The sequence below is a fragment of the Podarcis vaucheri genome, assembly GCF_965113315.1.
Source record: "Podarcis vaucheri genome assembly, chromosome: 4".
In the NCBI taxonomy this organism is placed as follows: domain Eukaryota; kingdom Metazoa; phylum Chordata; class Lepidosauria; order Squamata; family Lacertidae; genus Podarcis; species Podarcis vaucheri.
In genome coordinates this window covers 85,505,072-85,514,678 of record NC_138762.1, presented here as the reverse complement: position 1 = coordinate 85,514,678, position 9,607 = coordinate 85,505,072, and positions in this window count along the sequence as shown.

Sequence of the window (9,607 nt, the reverse complement as noted above, 5' to 3'; positions counted from 1 at the left end):
TGGCAACATCTAAATTTCCCCAGTAACAGCCCGCCCCTGCTTAGGAGTTGGCCAAACCATCTGCCCAGAAACAGCAAGGTGTCTTGGAATCCCCAACCGCAACACGTGCTCTCCGTGATGGAGAACACGCTTTATCAAACAATACATACAATGCCAAAATAATAAATTAAAAAAAAGACAAAATGGAAATAATTTGTGGTATAAATATTATAAGCCTCCTATTAATTAATCAATATACAATAAGGCGTGCTCTACTGGAAGCTGGCTTCAGACCCCAGGCCTGTTGGCAGACCAACTTCAGATGCTCCAAGTGTCTGGTTTCTGGTCCCAGAATATCCTGCTTTTCCTTAAAGGTAAAGGTAAAGGGACCCCTGACCATTAGGTCCAGTCGCGGATGACTCTGGGGTTGTGCGCTCATCTCGCTCTGTAGGCTGAGGGAGCCAGCGTTTGTTCGCAGACAGCTTCCGGGTCATGTGGCCAGCATGACTAAGCTGCTTCTGGCGAACCAGAGCAGCGCACGGAAACGCCGTTTACCTTCCCGCCGGAGCCGTACCTATTTATCTACTTGCACTTTGACGTGCTTTCGAACTGCTAGGTGGGCAGGAGCAGGGACCGAGCAACGGGAGCTCACCCCGTCACGGGGATTCAAACTGCCGACCTTCTGATCGGCCCTAGGCTCTGTGGTTTAGACCACAACACCACCCGCGTCCCAACTGCTTTTCCTTAGAACATCCCTATTTTCATCAGAGAAATCTTGGAGCGCATGGATAGGGTGCCCCTATTTTCATTGGAGAAATGCTGGAGGGTATGAACTCTGTGTTACAAAGATGCCCACAAATGTGACATGAAGGTTGGCAACATTAACCCCACCGTATGGCAGATTACTGCAGTGCCTGGAGATATCCATAGTAGTGACCAGAAGAGGAATGACCACTGGGAGGAGTGCAGAAAGAAATAACGCCATGGTGCAGCTGCCCCAGCTGCAACAAAACATGTCTCTGTTATATCGGTCTCTACAGCCACAGCAGATGTAACCTTCCAACAACTGGACTCACCTCTCCCAAAAGGGCACTTGTTCATTGTCTCTCGAGACAGATGGATGCCAACAAATTCAGTAAGATTAAACAATACACTAAATTCATGCCAAGCCCTATCAAAGTACAAAACCACACAGCATCGACAATGCCCCTTGTGCGGGAACTCCCCCCGGTGCTAAATTTTGACTTGTTCCTTGTAGACGTTTGCCCATCTGGTGTTTAAAAACGATTACAACTTAATTCACGAATGCACTGACTTCAGTCAAAAAGAATGCAAACACCTCCTACTCTGGTCCAATTACTTTTTATGCCAACATATTATGTCCCTTTGGCAGTCTTCTTTACATCTTTACACTAATTGGCTCAATGGACATAAATTAATATCTGATTTGCTCCACCCTGCAAATAACTGCCACGCTAAAGAACTGGCAAAGCCAGGAGATGTTTCTTGGCCCCTGTGGAGGTGTGATCTCTGCAACAAGAGCCAAGTTGCTAAAGGGCAAAACATATGCATGTCCAAGTTAAACAAAGACACTATTGGTGCTAACTTGCTTCTAGGAACTCCCAAATGTAGACTTAAGCGTGCCTTGTGGAATGGCAAGTTATCCTCAACAGCATCTTATTTGACTTGGACACTTAAACACCCAGCAATTTTCTCTCTTGGCTGCTGCTGTAGACATCACACCTTTATGTAGTTGAACACAAGGCTTTGTTTTATTCTTTTTGGACACGTGCAATGTTTTCGACCTGAGATTACCATGTCTGTGTTTGGGTGTATGCTGTCCATTCATGGAATAATTATGTGTGATGCAGTATCCTCATAACCATTTGTATCAATGGCGACAAATTAGTCCAGAGGACTAATTGGTAGATTAAAAAATTCACATACAGTATATGTGTGAAGGATAGCTCAGTTGGTGGAGGGTGAGACTCTTAATCTCAGGGTCATGTTTGAGCCCCATGTTGGGCAAAAAGATTCCTGCACTGCAAGGGAGTAGATGAGATGACTCTTCCAGCTCTGTGATATCTTTGAGTTCACATGTATCGCAAGAATTAAAATAATGGAGCAAAATGGAAGCAAATAACCCCATCAGGAAGAAATAAAGAGCAGAGGAGGCAGAGACGTAACATGGACCTGATGAAGCTTCAACAAAGACAGAAAAAAAAGCAGAGATCAAGACCAATCTATGGAATTAAAAATACTAGACAAGCAGATGGCAGACTAAATTAAAACAGTGCTGCCAATGGCATATCCCTTGCAGTACGCATCAAGAAGTATCTGCCAAGAGGCTGCTTACATGGCAACTAGGGCAGGGTAGGAAAAAACCCGCAACCTAGATTCCTACACCTTTAATAGAGCCAGTGTGGCATAGTGGTTAGAGTCTTGGACTAGGACCCGGGAGAACAGGGTTCAATCCCCACTCAGTCATGAAGCTCACTTGGTGACCTTGGGCCAGTCACAGCCTCTCTGCCTAAACCACCTCACAGGGTTGTTGTAAGGATTAAATGGGTAGGGTAAGAATCACGTACTCTACCTTGAGCTACTGGGAAGGGAGGTGAGAAATAAATGCTATAAAATAATAATATCCTTCAAAATATATAGGTACAGATTGTTATAGTTTGGAAATTAAGGTAAAGGGACCCCTGACCATTAGGTCCAGTTGTGGCTGACTCTGGGGTTGTGACGCTCATCTCGCTTTATTGGCCAAGGGAGCCGGCGTACAGCTTCCGGGTCATGTGGCCAGCATGACTAAGCCTCTTCTGGCAAACCAGAGCAGCACATGGAAATGTTTACCTTCTCACCGGAGCGGTACCTATTTATCTACTTGCACTTTGACATGCTTTCAAACTGCTGGGTTGGAAGGAGCAGGGACCGAGCAATGGGAGCTCACCCCGTCGCGGGGATTCGAACCGCCAACCTTCTGATTGGCAAGTTCTAGGCTCTGTGGTTTAACCCACAGAGCCACCCGCATCCCTGAGTTTGGAAATTAGTTACTTAGTTTCTTCTAAAATGGACATTCAAGAAGATATAAAGCGGGGAGATACCTTAGCTAATGTTTATTCCTCCTGGTTATCATCTGGTTTCAGAATCCACTTGTGAAGATGAAACGAGTAGGAGAACCATGTAATAAACAAATAGTTGCACAGAAGAAGAATTTTCAGCAGATGTAGCTTGCAAGACAACCATTAAAAGTTCAGGAGCCCTGTTCTCTTTTTTTTCACCTGACCACCGTAACGGCAAGCAGATTAACACAACCTCATTGCACATTCCTTGATGTAACAATCTTAATGGGTGGAAAACTAACTGAGTTGCAGGGCTGGCAATTAACAGGAAGCTGGGAGGTTTGAGAGTATTTCCCCCAGGATCGTTTCCGTAACCTACTGCTTTACAATTCCAGGATCCTTTACAAACTTTGGTCTTGCTCCAAATACATATTAGAGCAATGTGTTAGCAAATCTGAATTGAAGGCCTCAATCCACAGAATTCTTTTAGCGTGCCTGAGGGCTTGCAAATATCCAACTGACTTTTTTTTAACTTGAATTCTTAGAATATGACCCCCTTCAGAACATCCTTGTCAGGATGGAAGCTGGTTTGAGAGAAAATGCATCAGACAGCAGCATTTCTCAAGAAACTACAAGATACATGTGGATTTAGGGTGACAACATGGCTTCAAACACAACAAGTGGTGGGATTGCCCTGGAACTGGAATGAATAGCAATGGGTACACAGCATCTGATACCACTTTTGCGAAAGACCTTTGTCAAATATATTGGATAGCATTCAGAATATGCAGCCTTGGTTGATGAGGAGTAGCGGCCTGTTTATAAGGCAGCATTGTATAGTCATAAGATCACTATACCAAACTAGGGACTATGCCAACTTTCCAAATGAGTGAAACTGGCAAAAATTCCTGGCACATGACTGTGAAATTTGAACTTGACATTTCCCTCCTCCGATTTCACCTGTGTAAAGAGGAACACTCCCTGTTTCCAAAGGCTTCTCAGAAACTTGTATAAGGAAGTATCTCAGATGTGTCTGACTCAGAAGAGTGTCATTTATTTGACACCTTATGCAACCAACCCACGCACACGGCTATTTAGCTGTTTATAACACTAATTCAGTTATACCTGATCTGCTGAATCACTAGATGGTACTACAAAGCTTTCTCTCTGAACATGAGATCTCACTAGCTTTATTCTCCTCTACTGTGCATTTGTAGCCTCATAAAAGACAATTTTTTTTAAGAACACATTTTAAAGATGAACGCTCACAAGGGTGCCCATCTTACTGAGTCTTTGTTACCTGGCGTTTGCCTGGGGAAGATAGTCCTTTTATCCTGAACTAATTGTGTTTATTAAGCATCACTGCTCCTGTACGAGGGACGCTTCCAGACTGTTGTCGTTTCCAGGTGAGATTCAATCGGATACTAGCAAATTCCAGCTGCACAATTAAAGCGGACATGGAGCTTTTCCACAACAAATCTGCTTCCCCACTCCCCTGCCTCCAAATAGGATTTTTTGCAACAACAACAACAACAACAACAACAACAACAATAATAATATGGGAAAATGCACTGGATAGTGGGGGATAACACTTGCTGGATGCTATGTTGTATGTCCTTCATGCAAGCAAATCAGAATGGAAGCTCAGTAAATCACCTACACCATCTAACCTCCCGGCAAACGTTGTGCAAACAAATCAGAATGAATGCACAATAAGCAGGTTGTCTGGAAGTGACCTGTTCAAGTTGAGATCTGCACCAAAGGGTCTTCCCTGGGTGCTCATGCTGGCAGAAGTGAGACAGGTGGCTAATGGAGAGAGAAACTTTTCTGTGGTTGTAACAGATTAGCGGAGCTCTCTCCTGTGAGACATTTGCTTTAACAAAAATTTACACACCCATTCTCATACATACACTATAGGGAGTATTCATCTCAACCGAGGATGATTCACAGATGATAAAGAAGAGGATTTAGAACTTCATTTGTAAGGAATAGGGATTTTAAAGCAATGCAGAAACTTCTGAAACTGCCTTCTGAAATGGTAGCGTTTGGGTTAGGTTGATGAGATGGAAAAGAGGACTTCTGCACCTTTAATAGATGTGCAGAATTAGTTCTGGAATGGGAGACCAAAGATAACATGGTAAAGGCGACAATGACAAAATGGGCTATAGATATGGGTTACAACATAGAATTGTCTGTGGGGGGGGGAAACTATGGGGGGAAAGCATGAATTTCTCTGCCTATTATCTTATTAAGGAAAATCTACAAAAGGTGATGTACCAGTGGAACCTGACACCCAGCAAATTAGTGAAAATGTACAAAAAGGGGTCTAATTTATGCTGGAAGTGCCACGAGATAGAGGGATAATACGGGATAACATTCCCAAAAAGGCACGCAATATCTTTTTGTACTCAACCGCTGCGGCTAGAATAGTACATGTGAAGAAATGGAAAGAATAAGAGATACCCATGAAGGAATTTTGGCAGAACAAATTGATAGAATACATAGAATTAGTAACCATGACCGTGGAATTAAGGAATGAGGATGAGTTAAAGAGAAAAGTAGAGTGGAGGTGTTTGGGAGATTATCTTAGAGGGTACAATATACAATTTAACCTACAAGTAGGAGTTAACATATGAGCAGCAGATAACATCAAAAACATTTGAGATGATAATGGGTAAAATATCAGGATAAGCAGCTGATCAAGATTTTCCTAGAATGCCACAGAGAGATGGACTGGGAACTCTTTGGAAAAGATATAAGTGATGGGCACTGTATGATGTGTGTAAAAGCTGTTAAAATTGCATAAACAAAAGTTTTTAAAAATAGATGTACTGAATTGGGCTTTTCTACGGGTTCCAGCTTCTCAAGAGATGAATGGAAAAGGCACAAGGGCACTTGTGTATCTGTTCACCCTAGTCTGGAAAAGGCTCTATCATGTGGCATTTCTGAATGTGGAGTTAAATTTGGAGGCCTCACATGTCCCCATTGAACGAAAGATACAGCCCCAGCATTCTGAGATATTGGTTCAATTACAATTTGTTCAGACAGAGTTGACTGGGCCATATTTCATTCAGCTACTTGGAGCTAAAAAGCAGCTGAGAAACAATGGATTTGGGTGGGCAATCAATGGCTGTATTTATTTATTTATTAATTGAGAAAACAAAACTTGAAGAAGCAGATTGCTTAAGTCAAATGCATGCATACAACAGCATAATTTTATGCATGACTACGCAAAAGCAGACTCCACTGGGGTCTGCTTCTCTGGATTTTAGCCTAATAAACATAATTGGAACAAATAATGCACTCCTCAACTTGTTTACTCAGAGGCACCTTCGGGAGAAGGTGTGGGTTAGACGTTGAAATAATAATAATAATCATCATCAATATAAATTATAAAAAGTCCCACTGAATTCAATGCCATTTATTCCCCTGGAAATGTGTTTAGGATTGTCGTGTAAAGGGGGCAATCCTGCAGCAAGATCAACAGGTTAGGATCCAGCTATGTTGAGATTTTCCCAGCATAAGCAGGCTACACTGGTTTAAATCTCTCACCCTTGACTCAGCAAAGATGCACAGTGCATCTCTTGCATCCTGGGTCAAGTAAGACCTAGTCAGCTGAGTCAAACCCAACAGATCTTAAGTCACTGTAAGCCAGTCTTTCTCAAACTTGGGTCCCTAGATGTTGATGGACTACAACTCCCATCTTCCCTGACCACTAGTCCTGGTAGATAGGGATAATGGGAGCTGTAGTCCAACAGCATTTGGGGACCCAAGGAGTGTGTGGTAGCACCTGAGGTGGGTGGCAGAGGACTTAGGCTGGATCCCAGGCCCATTCAGCTTGGTCATGTCACCTTGGCAAGCTGGCATAAGTTAAAGGTAAAGGGACCCCTGACCATTAGGTCTAGTCATGGGCGACTCTGGGGTTGCGGCGCTCATCTTGCTTTATTGGCCGAGGGAGCCGGTGTACAGCTTCCGGGTCATGTGGCCAGCATGACTAAGCCACTTCTGGTGAACATGAGCAGCGCACGGAAACACCATTTACCTTCCCACCAGAGAGGTACCTATTTATCTACTTGCACTTTTTGGCATGCTTTCGAACTGCTAGGTTGGCAGGAGCAGGGACCGAGCAACAGGAGCTCACCCTGTCACAGGGATTCAAACCACCGATGTTCTGATCGGCAAGTCCTAGGCTCTGTGGTTTAACCCACAGCACCACCCACATCCCGTCATAAGTTAAGCTGACAAAAAAAGGTGGTGGAACTCAACTGCTATTTTAAAGGCTTGTTTTCCCTCTGCCTGGCTGAGGACAACTCAGCCAACAGCAGCCCAAATGCCGAACGGAATTTGGCTCTGTTCGAACTTTATTCCTGCCTTGCTTTATACCAACTCCTTGTTTATAGGTTTGGTCCCTAAGTCACTTCTGTTGATCTTGAAAATGTCTGCAAGAGCTACGTTGGCAGAGTTTCCAGCTTTCCGACTGGCCCCCGTAACTGTCTTTCTAACAGCAAGTCAATGTACATTAACAGATGATGAGGTTTCTCTCCCTGTCGTTGACAGCTTCAGTTGTGGAAGGCATCCAGGCACTGGGGGGAGGGGGCATAGGCTGGAATAATTTCCCAGTTAGCTGGAATTTGGCTGGCCAAATGCAAAAGAAGACAGGCCTCCCAGACCTGCAGAAAAGAGAACTTCAGCACGAAAAGTTGCCTTGCTGAATTTTGCTCTTCTATGTAGCTATCAAAGGTCCAGCAGCTCCTTTGCAACTGGTCACCTCCACAGGCACCAGTAAGTGTGACTTTAGTCCTGTTGTGAGACAAATCAGGCAATCCTCCCATAAATGTAATTGATTTGCAACACTAGCTTTCCAAGCGCATAATTTTATGTGATTTTTTTTTTAAATGCAAAGTTTAAAAAAGAAGTTAATTGCCTGGGTGTTCTTAGAGGTTCAAAACCAATCTTACCTGTGCTGTAATTGAAAGATAAGAGGTCTATATAGAAATCAAAGAGAACCTCATATGTAATTTAAAGGACACCTATCCTTACAACTTATCAGATAAGTTGAGTAGATAAGGAGATATGCACTTTGCATTATCAAAGGTACAGTAGGAACTTAATGCTCTGCCAAGACGTAGGAGGAATTCTCTTACTTTTAACCCTCAAGCCGTCCACATGAGAAGACTTTTTCTGGTTGCCTTCCTACGCAGCCTTAATGGACCATACTGTATGTACCACTGAAGTCTGAGACTTCTTTCTGAGTAACCATACATAGCATCAGGTTACAATCTCTCTCTTTTTGAGATTTCTGCTAAGCAAAGATGTGGAGCTACAGCTGCCATCAGCCCCAGAACCATGGCCAATGCCCAGGGACGATTGTAGTTGCACTTCAGCAACATCCGAAGGACCAAATGTTCTCTGTGCCTGGACTGGAAAACACAAAATGGAGGCAAGAAACATTCGCCAGCTCTGGAAATTCTTCACTGTAGTTAATGGAAGTTACCATTGTACTCTTATGCAGGGAGTAAGCTCCACTGAAGTTAGTAGAGCTTCTCAAGAGGCATGGGCCCCCCCAATGTGATGCCATGCACTCGACAGTGTGGGGAGCCAGGGGGCAGAGCCAAACACCCTCTGAAAAATGAGGGGGCCTGGCCCTTCATAGTGGCCCAAGTGCATGACGGCCTCGGTCCAGTATACCTGAAGGAGCGTCTTCACCCCCATCGTTATGCCCAAACATTGAGGTCCAGTGCTGAGGGCCTCCTGGCGGTTCCCTCGCTGTGAGAAGCCAAGTTACAGGGAACCAGGCAGAGGGCCTTCTCGGTAGTGGCACCCGCCCTGTGGAACTCCCTCCCACCAGATGTCAAAGAGAAAAACAGCTATCAGACTTTTATAAGACATCTGAAGGCAGCCCTGTTTAGGGAAGCTTTTAATGTTTAACAGACCATTGTATTTTAATATTTTGTTGGAAGACGCCCAGAGTGGCTGGGGAAACCCAACCAGAGGGGCATGGTATAAATAAATTATTATTATTATTATTATTATTACTTCAAAAAATAAATAAAAAAATTGGGGGGACGAATCTGCCTCAGCCCCTAGGAGTCAGCACCTATATTACTGAGATTTCCACTTGAGCAAAAATGCATTGAATTGCATTGGTACTTTTCTTTTAAAATGTTCTTAATGGGAGTGTCTGGTGACACTCCTGCCTCATTAGCTCTGCCTACAGAGAAAATATTTACTTTCTCAGTGTGGCCTCATACCCTCTCCTTTTCCCAAGTATCCATGGTGTGAGAAAGCCTCTCCTTTTCCCAGAGGGGAGGGGTTGTGTTTATGGGGGAATTGCTTCCCACGCTCGCAGGGGGCGTGGCTAGGTCTCCTGCACCACTGGAGCCCTGGGTCCGCGACATGCCCCTCAGCCAGTCACTCCGGCTGGCTGGGTGTGTGTGGTTTAGCTGGATTGTGGCCTTTTAAAGCCCATTAACCTAAATACTTGTGTCCATGTGTCTTATTTCATCACCAAGCGGAGAGCGGGGCCTCGACTCACAAAATCCAGACTGAGGGAGGAAAAAGTGTGG